The following is an 11517-nucleotide window of genomic DNA, read 5'->3' as shown; positions in this document are numbered from 1 at the left end:
TTTTTGTATTTTTAGTAGAGACGGGGTTTCGCCATGTTGGCCAGGATGATCTAGATCTCTTGACCTCGTGATCTGCCCGCCTCAGCCTCCCAAAGTGCTGGGATTACAGGTTTGAGCCACCATGCCTGGCCTGTCGTGGTTAATTTTATATGCCAACTTGACTGGGCCACAGACTGTACAGATATTTGGTCAAACATTTTTCTGGGCATCTCTGTGAGGGTGTTTTTGAATGAGATTACCATTTACAGGGATAGACTGAATAATTAGATTGCCTTTCCTAACATAGGTAGTCCTCATCCAATCAGTGGAAAGCCTGAAAAGATGAAAATACTTACCTTGGTCCCCAGTTTGCTGAGTCACCAGACAAATCTTGGGATATGCCATAAATGCATTAGCCAATTCCTTATCACCTCTCTCACTCTCTCTTGTTTTTCTATCCCTCTCTCTCTCTCTCTACACACACACACACACACACACACACACACACACACACACACAATTGGCTCTATTTTTCTGGGGAACCCTGATTAATACACCCACTATAGCTAGAGTGATCTCCCTGAAAAAAATCTAATAATTCTACTTTCCCACTTGAAATTTTTTATTGAGTTCCCTTTTCCTTGCAATAAACCTCAGGCCCCTTAACGTGATTTCCTTCCTGATTTGCCCCCTGCTTTCCTCTCTCTCTTACTTCTTTAAAAATCTCCCTCATTTGCTACACTCTATCCATATAATAATGTTTATATTTCCTGGAATGCTCTTTATCACCTCTCTGGGCCACCTCTCATACTGTTCCAGTTTCTTAGTCATATTCTCATGCTCTTTCCTTCATCTCATTTCTGTTCATGTTTTAGGTCTCAGCTTGCATATAATGTTTCCTAGGAATCTCTTGAAATCCCGTAAGTCTAGTTAAGGTTTCCCAGCTACTTTCCCCATGATAATACTTGCTCTATATACCATAATTGCCTATTTCCCTACTTGACTTTTGTATTGGCATTGAATCTCTGAAGGCAGGAATGTGTCTATCATTTTAAATCTGGAATCAGCTTCTGTCACAGTACCTGGCATAGCCTGGGCTCTTCTTGTTAATTAAATGAATGGAAGCAGTTCATGAGATTTTAACGTTTCCTTTATTAGCTGTATTAAATCATTGAGGTTGCAAATAAATTATTTTTTCTTGATGAATTTGATAACTCTTTTGACAGAAGTCTTGCTGATGGCACTGCTCACAATATTAGATCAATATAATTGAAAAAATTAACCCCCCACCCCCCATCTAGTGGACAGATTATTTAGACACAGTGATACAATGCATGCTGCCTTACCAATGATGCCTTTCCTGTAACTATGGTTTACACCAGTGATGCTCAACTGGGGAAAATTTTGCCCCCCAGAGGACATTTGCCAATGTTTGGAGAATTTTTGATTGCTATGGCTGCGGGGTGGAGGTGGGGTGCTGCTATTCTCTAGTGAGTAGAAGCCAGGGATGCTGTTAATTATTCAACATTGAACAGTGCAGCTCCCACAACAGACTCGTCGGGTCCGAAATATCCATAAGCTGAGGTTGAGAAAACCTAGTTATATAAATTTGGAGAAAGTTTACAGAAGAGCAAGCTGTCCCATGTGATTGTCATGCTATGGTTACCTGATACCTGTGGTCTTCCCATATTACTGCATATTATCTGACCATAGAAAGAAAAACAAAGGAAGACGAACTAGGCAGCCAAATGATATGCTGTATTATTGCATGGGAGCTGTTTTGGTACTGTATTTTAACTCATTAACATTTAAAAATTGTTATGCGGCAGAAAAATAATTATGTCCTTTTAACTGTTGAAACAGAATCCATTTTTCCAAGCATACTTTTTTAAGGGCATATTGCTAAAACACCAACTGTTTTACAAGTACAGTAATCACATTGCTGTTGAGTTTATTGTGTTTTGTTAGGACACACTTTATAGTGTGGAAAATGCATTTTAAAGTAATTCTTCTGGGCATGGTTAAGGAAAAGAATAGAGGTATGCTTTATTGTAAGTGAACAATTAGCTGCATAGTGACCGCCTCTAGCAGATGAATGGTGCAGTCAGTGTAGGTGGTTTCTGGAAAGTTTGGCATCTGAGTCTTCCATTATCACTTGAAGAAATGAGGAAGACTAAGAAGGAAAATGGGAAATGGAGAAAACTTAAGGGGCTTTCGATACTTCAGTCCCTTTCAAGAGAATAATTTATTTTGTTCATGATCAGTAGTAGTTCTGTTTTGGCCTTTCATTTTTCACCTCCATCACCCTTCAAGGCACTGGTCCTTAATCTGTTTTTTATGGACCTACATGTCCACATATGGAATTTTGGACAGTTTCTGGATCACTGTAAATATATGCAAGTTTAGTGGATATGGAAATTCAAAAATTATTCTGATGTGAGCCTTTCATGCTTTATCAGATTTTCAAGGGGATCATGACTCCAAAACATTTAAGAGACAATTCTTTAGGAAATACACACATTCTGCTGCAAGTGGGAGCCGGAAGTTTCTGTGGCTTTAGGAGAAAGTGTATAATGTTTAAAAGGGAGCTTCTTAATCACCAGGCAATAACTTCCCTATTTATAGACTTGGCGTGAGATATCTGGAATCTTAGATTTGTTTTGCTCTTTTTATTCTATCTCTACACATGTGATCCTGGAGGGTCTCAATCTCTACACTAACAGGTGACTTCCAGGCCTCTGCTTCTCTGTTACCAAAGATGAGTTGTAACTCTCTTGATTCACCCAACTCTGCCTTCATTTAATTTTTCAGCCTTTAAAATACCTTGTTTAAATTAATATGTATTTTTCTTATGAGAGATTTAATGTAGTTTCGGATTAAATATAAGAACAATTTATACATAATAGAAATGTGCAGTGTAGCTTCATGTGTTCTTGCTACATGAGAGAATTCTTGTCTGGTCTTAATTAGATCAATGGCCTTGGGCTCATTCATATGCTCCTGAAAGGGTTAAAGCTGGCCTCTTTCCATCTCCATGTGGCCAGGTGCACTGCCATCTCTCCACATCATCAGCCTGTGTGTGGAACAGAGCGGGAGGGCCTAAGTGGCTCTCATAGTTTACTTTGGAAACATGCAAATTTGCTTTCTTCTGTGATATAATTGAGCAATAACCGGACATGTACTAATCCTCAAGTTCCCCTTATTTTGAAGTTGCCAGTTGTGTCTGACTATTCTAGTTCAGTTTGAAGAGTCACGTTCACTAGACTGCCTATTGAGGGGGTGGGGTAAGGCAGAGGGACTGCTGTGTTATTAATATAATATTTTTCTACCCTCGACACATCTGTGTTCTTGAGAGAAGATGATGTGATTTAAGTTTGTACAGTCACAATCAGTGAGGGCTTCTAGACTCATACATAGACAAACTCTGATCATCAGTAATAAAAGATGGCAAACTTATGTTAAAAAAACTGACTATGCATCCTAATGTAAGTTATATTCATTGTGAATTGGATGTACTTATTCAGTGTCATACTCAGGGAATTTTTCCCTCATATTAGTTCCCGATTGTAAATCATGGATTTACAATGTTAGATCTGTGAAGAAATTGAAAAATATAAATATTAAACGATGGGGTTAGTATAGTACCATATTTTTCTCAATGCCTGTTTTAGATTTTTTTCTGGGAATATTGGAAAACCAAGTACCATATTATTTGATGGTCTCACATGAAACTGAGAATTAAGTGTGGGTCACTAGGATGAGACCTGGATGCAATCTTTCAATTTAATTTTAATATCTTTCAGAAAATCTTTGCCTTTAAGGACCATGGTTCAGGAAACTATATGGCTCACTTAAAGTGTGAGAAAACTTTAGTGTTTAAAAGTGACTTTAGCTCTTTAGCTTAAAACAACATTGGAGCTAGGGAGAGAACTCAGTTCCACTTTTGCAGGTGAGGAAGCACTTGGGAGCAAAGCTTAACTCAGGTTATAAGTGCATTGGCATCCACTAACAAAGTGTTAAGGCTCCACATTATCCTCGTCGTTCTACTGGGCATTGCACCAAGTTGGTTAAACAAACACAATGGGAACCACACCAGATTATCTACTTAAGGCCAGAACATGCCCCTTTGACGTATAATTTACATCAATGAAAGTAGTATATCAGTAACATGTGAATATAATTAAGCAGTAGCAATAGTAATAGTACTCACAGTCCTTATTTGGGGTTAAATTGGTTTAAAACACATTCTTTCAAACTGTATTATTCTTAAACTACTTTAGCCTAAGAAAAGCCTTTTAGAAGTATTCTTATTTTCCTTTTTTTTTTTTTTCTTGAGACGGAGTCTCGCTCTGTCTCCAGGCTGAAGTGCAGTGGCGTGATCTTGGCTCACTGCAACCTCTGCCTCCCTGGTTCAAGCATTTCTTCCTGCCTCAGCCTCCTGAGTAGCTGGGATGACAGGCATGCACCACCACGCGCAGTTAAGTTTTGTATTTTCAGTAGAGATAGGGTTTCACCATGTTGGCCAGGATGGTTTCGATCTCCTGACCTCGTGATCCACCTGCCCCGGCCTCCCAGACTGCTGGAATTAAAGGCATAATCTTATTTTCAATGATTTAATTTCAATGAATGTTCTAGGTACTTACTGAGTGCAGACTCTCTTTCTCTCTCTACATATATGTATACATGCTGCATAGAAACTGGTAGCATGTGGAACTTGCTCTCTCACAAAATAAATTGAAAGACAAAATATACACTACGAAAAGCTAAGTAAAGTAGGCGTTTTAGTTTACTACTTAAGATGACAGTCTTTAAGATAAAAATGCAAGACGTGACAAAGATAGATATGCTTAGTTGTCATAGGATTTCAGAGGAGGAAGAGGCAAAGCTTCAAGCTATGGTAGAGACAATTCTGTTGGTGTGGGGTGGTAGGAGTTGAGTTCACTTTAGAAGACTGTGGATTCTCAAAAAGGTGAAGTAGAGAAAAGTCGCCTTTCTAGTTTTAGAACAGCTTGAACAAAAGACATTGCACAGTGTGCTTGGAAGACAGTACAGAAAGGGGTTCAACCACGGTGAAAGTTTTTGAAGGTAATTCAGCCATGATACATTGGATATTGACTGTAGGAGACCTTAAATGACATGCTAAGTGTTTGCAGTTTAGCTTCTGTTTGACTCTGGGCCACTGAAGATTATTCAAATGTCCTGTGCCTAGTTGTGTTCTTTCAATAAACTTACACATTCCATTCTCTCCTTTTGGTATAGAAGTGTAGATCCAGAGAAAGCACACAACTCACTAAGTTAAATGAAGGTAGAACTCCAGGCTAGCAAGAAACAACAATGAAATTTATTTTTCCTAATCTAAAACAGGTTGATAGCATATCCTTTCCAGGAATGAGCTAACTATGGGTACACTGTTCTCCAGCAATCATTGTCTAAACACACCACTCCATTCACTGAGGTCTCTTGTGTGCATAGTGCTGGTTGAGGTGTTTATTTTATCCCACAGTTAACTGCACGTTGCACCTGCTATCAATCACCAATCATAGGTGTGTCTCTTAATTGCCATTTAAAGGTCTTCTGAAAGTGAAATATATATTATTTCTTCCCTTTATTTCACAGATGAAAGTCCTTGTTTAGAGCCAGAAAAGGATGCTATGAACTATTAACATTCTTTTAAGGGTTGCTTCCTAATTTGAAAGAGTCAGTAACTGTTGGTGTTGTTCAAGTTTATAATTTCACCTCAAAATAGAAGAATCAGTGTATCAATGTTTTCATAATGACAAGAACCAGATGGTCTCATTACTTAATGATATTGGAGTTTTCAAAAACAAGGAAGTAGGTTCTACAGATTATAACCTACTGAGTATAAAGTTACTTTAAGCAAAAATTCTAGAATGACTCATTTAACTGTAGTTTGTGGCTGTTTCGAAGATGAACCCTTGATCAATTTTAGCTAATATGCTGGGAACAGCTTATGCCAGACTGATCTCATAGACAGTTTTCCTATATTTAGATCTCCTTTTCTGGAATTCAGTTATTCATTTAGTAATTTTATTTTTTCAACAGGGTCTTTCTCCGTCACCCAGGCTAGAGAGTAGTGGTGTGATCATGGCTCACTGCAGCCTCAATCTTCTGGGCTCAAGCGATCCTCCTATGTTACCTCATGAGTAGCTGGGACTACAGGTGCACACCACCACACCCAGCTAACTTTTTTTTTTTTTTTTTCAGTAGAGATGAGGCCTCGTTATGTTGTCCAGGCTGTTTTCAAGTTCCTGAATTCAAGCGATCCTCCTGCCTTGGCCTCCCAAAGTCCAGGGATTACAGGTGTGATCCACTATGCCTAGCTCATTCAGTAAATACTGCTAAGTCTACCTCTGTACCAGACACAATACTAAGATGAATATATATCATCATGCACAGCCTAGCCCCTACCCCTATGAAGCTTATGCTTTACTATGAGCAATGCACCCAAAGAAAACTGAAAACAAACAGTAAGATCACCCTGCAGAAGTAAACACATGAAGACATTAAAAGGAATTTAAAGTGCCAGTATATTTAATGGAGGAACAAAAAAAGGGATGAGGAAAAGAATGTTGGAGATGTATATGTGTCATTGTTTAAAACACTTTTGACTTTGTGTGTTCTTTTTGGCAATGCTTGATCCAGAAGCCTACTTCCCAGATCTGTTCTTTCATCTGGAACTAAGATTCTTATTAAGAAACTGTGCCATTGAACCACCATTGGAAAACATCTCTTTTTAGGGCGTAACTTGGCACTTGCAGATTCAGGCAGAGCAACAGGATGTGACAACTTAGGACAAGAAAACAATGGTATATATTGTGCTATGATAGACTTTGACATGGTAGGAGCAATTTGAAGGGGCCAAATGTAATTTGCTGAGGCACTTTTTCTCTAAGGAGTCAGCACTAATCTTCCTGAGAATCTAGTGGCATGTTCAAAGCAAGAAATGAGGACTTCAGTATTTTTTATTATTTTTTTTCTTTAGTTTACTTGAAAATGTAGTAATTGGTCAAACTCTTTAGTCTCTTAATTTGTAGAAAAAGAACAGTCACAAGTTAGACCATAGTTGCAGAGTATAAGTTTCAGTGGGATAGTTATTTACCAAGGATATTAATCATCCAATGGTTTTGAAAGCAACTAGGATCTTGAGTGAAGGAGGAAAATTCATGGACGAAAATTCTATGCTAATGGTGGGAATACATAGTGACATGAAAGTACTCAGTTACAGTGACTTGTTTATAGTATCCTATTTTCCAAAGTGCATGTTCCATCCCCTTCTCACTTATTTCAAAACACAGTCCTCTGTTCTGTGCTTGCCACCTCGTCATTTCCTTTGCAGATTGCCTTAGACATTCTATCTCAAGCTCCCTCAATTTTACACCATTATAATCTCTCCTGTTTTTGTTTCCTCATTCTTCATTTCGAGGAAAAAATGTCCCCTATCCTTTCTATTGTGTCTTCCATGTATTATTTAGTGCATCTGCCAGGACCCTGGTAATTTTAACTTCTGTTTTCAATGGTCTTCTTCTAGCCTGCAGGATAGGATGTGAGTGAATACTCCAAATCCTGTAAGCAAACTTTTAAAAGTTACATAGCCTTGTTTCTTATTCCTTCTTTACATTATTAGTCTCCAATATTTCATCTTTCAAAAATTTCTTAGTTTTTTGCAAAAGAAATTTTAGATGGTATCATCTTAGGTTTTTCATACACTTGTCAATCATTCTGTTTCATTTTTTAATTCTTTTTCCTCTTCTAATTTTCCAAATGTAGGTATTTTCCAAAGCTCAGTCCCTGATTATCATCAGCCTATTTTTCCATGTTGGCAATATCAGGCACACTCAACTCTTAATCCTAAATGGATGGCTAGTGATGACATTATTGCCACACTTCGTATCTTATTGGAGATTCTATTCTACACTGGCGATTTTCTGTTGCAAAGCTCTAAATGCACCATGCTCCAAACAAAAATACAACTTCTTCCACATTTCCCTAAACCTCCTCATGTTCCTGACTCCCTCAGCTTCTGTATTCAATCACTTGCTAACTTTTCAAAAGCTTACCTTCATGCCCCTCTTAAATCACCTTTTTTACCTTTTTTGGTCCATTCTTAATTAAATTTCTCCTATTTTACTAATTTTCCAAATGATCTTTCTGTCTTCTTTCCCTCCCAATTTAATTTTCACACCATTGCCAAGTTAGATTTCTAAAATTATGGTTTCACACTAAAATTTTCAATGGACTTTCCCTATACACTTGGTATAACCGAAAATGCTTAGCTTGCCATTGATGTCATCCTTTCTTGCTGCAGTAGGAGAGTATAATATCTCCTGAGTGTTCTTAGGAGAATAACCCATCAAAAATTAGGAAAACAAAATTTGAGTTGACTAGCAGTATTTGCTCTCCTTCTGGTTGTCATATTTTTGCTTTGAAATACTTTATAAAATCATTGGGTATACAATTTCTTATGGAATTGATATGAGTTTAATATAGATCTTCAGTGTTTATCAGCCTAGATTAAGGTTTTTTGTTTTTGTTGTTGCCCTCAACCACAATTCCATTTTATTGCTATACTATGTAAATGCCTTTCCTTTTTACATATAAAAACAAAATATCTTGGCTCTAGTTAGGATGGTTGTCTTTATTTAAAATAAAAACTGAAGCTGATATGATCATTCTCTTTCCAGGAGAATTAACAATGATAAAAGTAATAAATGATACTTGTTTTATAATCAGATAATTTTCCCACTAGTTGGAATGAATTATGGTTTTGGTAGGTGTCCTACTGGCATCTAGAAACTGACTAATCCAAAACTAAAAAATGTTTCTAGAGGCAGCCTTCATTGCACTTTTTAATTCAAAAGCCAAGTGGCATAGAAGTCAACTAGAAAGGCAATCATTACTTCAACAGCTTTTGTATCCTCTTACCCACCAAATTTCCTAACCAGGTGAAACTAGAAATATAACCTGGAAAGGAATCCCTTTCTAAATCAAATTACATGAAGGATTTAATTCACTACACTTTTTGGTAAATGTGTTGTGCTGGAATATTTGCCTCAAGTTGTCAGTTCTTGAAAATGTACTTGTCCTAGACAAGGCTGCCGATGTCACGGTTAGGAGTTCACTTCCTGGGAGAGGTTTAGAATTGAAGCTGAGGTGTATCTGATTCAGCCCTTAGGCAGAAAAACTGGATGAAGCAGTTTTTCCCCCTTCTCTTTTACAAACTGTGTGATTTGTGCAACAGCTTTGGCTTGGCAAATAGGGAAGTGTCAGAGCTAAATCAGCTTTACTCTAAGGGCACGGTGTACCTGTGTTTCTCAACTCACTGGTGTCCAAATCCAGGACCATTTTACTTCAAGTGGAATACACACACAGAACAAACATTCTCAAGGTCAGGTATACGTGTTCTTTGTATTTCATGGGAAGAACCATTTTCCTTGTTCAGAAACAGGCAGAGAAATCATTCATGCTTCAAAACAGTAAACTCCATAAAAAAGTACTTTCAAAGAACCACTTTCTAAAAAGAAGATGTTATGCAATCGGTATTTATGGGATTTTCAAATATGTGAGAGCAAGGGGGTGGTTTTTTCTTCATGAGTGCATGGTTGGCAATCTATTATACTTGCAGGATGGCCAGATATCTAAGACATATGGAAGGGAGCAATTGAAGCAAATAACTATGTAATTCAAGCAATATTCTCTGATTTTCCTTCAATTACTTGCAGTATTTTAAGCAGCAATAGAGGTGGGGCCTGAGTTATTTGGGCTATTTCTTCCTCTTCTGTTTTTTTTTTGTGGAATAAGTAAAACTTAAGTGTCGTGCTTTTCTGTGTGTGTGTGTGTGTGTGTGTGTGTGTGTATGTGTGTATAAATGTATTGCTGTTATTGTTATATTTTGCAGTTGGATACAGCTTTTTTTAGAGTAAATAAGATTCAGCAACTTAAAGAGGACCTGAATTGTCCAGATGCCTGTTTTGGAATGAGGAAGTGTGGATTTGCCTTTTCACTATGTCTTATGCTATTAGAGACAGATGCATAATTACAGTTGGCTGTGTTGTATACCTGCACAGGCTCAGGAAACACCCCTGGGTTCCCCGTAAGTTCTTAGACATGAATGATGCCCTATTGTTTCCTTTCAGATTGTGCCACTTCACATCTCTTACCTTCCCCCCCACAGATTTATGTAAATCATGTGTGGATAATGCATTGAAATGGTTTCCATGGAGCTGAACAAATACAGGTCATATTATAAGGAACTCTTCCTCTCTTGATGTACACAGGTGAATTTGCATATAATTTTAATTATTCAGTTTTATAAGTAGGACTGAAACCATGAACAAAGTTGAACTTTTTGTGAAGCAGACTTCCACTTTCCCTTATAAAATATATCTATATTGATACACTAAAAATTCAAACTACAAAAAACACTGTAATTTAGTAGAGAGAAAAATCAGATGGGACATCTGTTTTTAAAATACATTTTTATTACCTACTAGCTGAATGACTTTATGGTTTACTTCTCTGTGCATCAGCTTTATTATTTTATTTTCTATTTTTTTTTGAGACTGAGTCTCACTCTGTTTTTTTTGAGAATGAGTCTCAGGCTGGAATGTAGTGGCCAGGCCTAGGCTCACTACAACCTCTGCCTTCCGGGTTTAAGAGATTCTCATGCCTCAGCCTCCTGAGTAGCTGGGACTACAGGCTTGTGTCACCATGCCTGGTTAGTTTTGTATTAGATGGGGGTTTCTCCATGTTGGCCAGGCTGATCTCGAACTCCTGGTCTCAGGTGATCCACCTACCTTGGCTTCTCGAAGTGCTGGGATAATAGGCGTGAGCCACTGCACCTGGCCCATCAGCTTTAAAATTGTAAATTTACTTGTCTTTTTAAGTCTCCTGTATATCCAAGGAACTCCTCTTAATTTATTTGTGCATTAATTAATTAATTCAATAAATAAGCTTTGGATCCATATAGACATGAAATTGAATTCTGGTTCTATTTCATACAGGCTTTCAGTTGGAAAAGTTAGTGAACTTCACTAAATATGTTTCTTTATGTGAAATGGAATGATTATACTACCTTACAGACTTGTTGTAATGAAGAAGGACATGTGTGACAAGGTCTGCCATATGATAGGTGCTATAGCAACTGTTTTAGGTAGTTTGGGATATGGTAACAAAATGCCATATGCTGACTGACTTATAAACAACAGAAATTTATTTCTCATAGTTTCAGAGGCTGGGAAGTCCCAAATCAAAGCACTGGCAGATTCTGTGTCCTGGTGATGACCTGTTTTCTGTTTCAAAGAGTACTGCCTTTTCACTGTAGAAGAGGAGACAGTAGTCTGAGACATCTTTTATTAGGGCACTAATTCCATTTATAAGGTTTCTGCCCTTCTGAGCTAATCACCTTCCCAAAGGTCCCACCTCTTAATATTATTACCTTGTGAGTTAGGATTTCAACATATGAATGTCTTGGAGACACACATTCAGACCATAGCAGTGGCCACGAGAAATCAACCTGCA

General features: G+C 37.6%; 1 long non-coding RNA gene across 1 annotated transcript in view; it reads right to left on the bottom strand.

The window, feature by feature from the left end:
* The window catches only part of LOC108316911, an 11921-nt gene extending 657 nt beyond the window's left edge, over window positions 1-11264 (bottom strand). The window contains exons 1-2 of the long non-coding RNA XR_001830500.1: window positions 11192-11264; window positions 7589-7593 (exon numbers count right to left, since the gene is read on the bottom strand). This is a non-coding gene — a long non-coding RNA (uncharacterized LOC108316911). The remainder of the gene's footprint in view (window positions 1-7588; window positions 7594-11191) is intronic.
* Between the last annotated feature and the right edge of the window lie 253 nt (window positions 11265-11517).

Source organism: Cebus imitator, unplaced genomic scaffold, assembly GCF_001604975.1.
Source record: "Cebus imitator isolate Cc_AM_T3 unplaced genomic scaffold, Cebus_imitator-1.0 Scaffold10, whole genome shotgun sequence".
Taxonomy (NCBI): domain Eukaryota; kingdom Metazoa; phylum Chordata; class Mammalia; order Primates; family Cebidae; genus Cebus; species Cebus imitator.
This window is presented reverse-complemented; position numbering and strand designations above follow the sequence as displayed.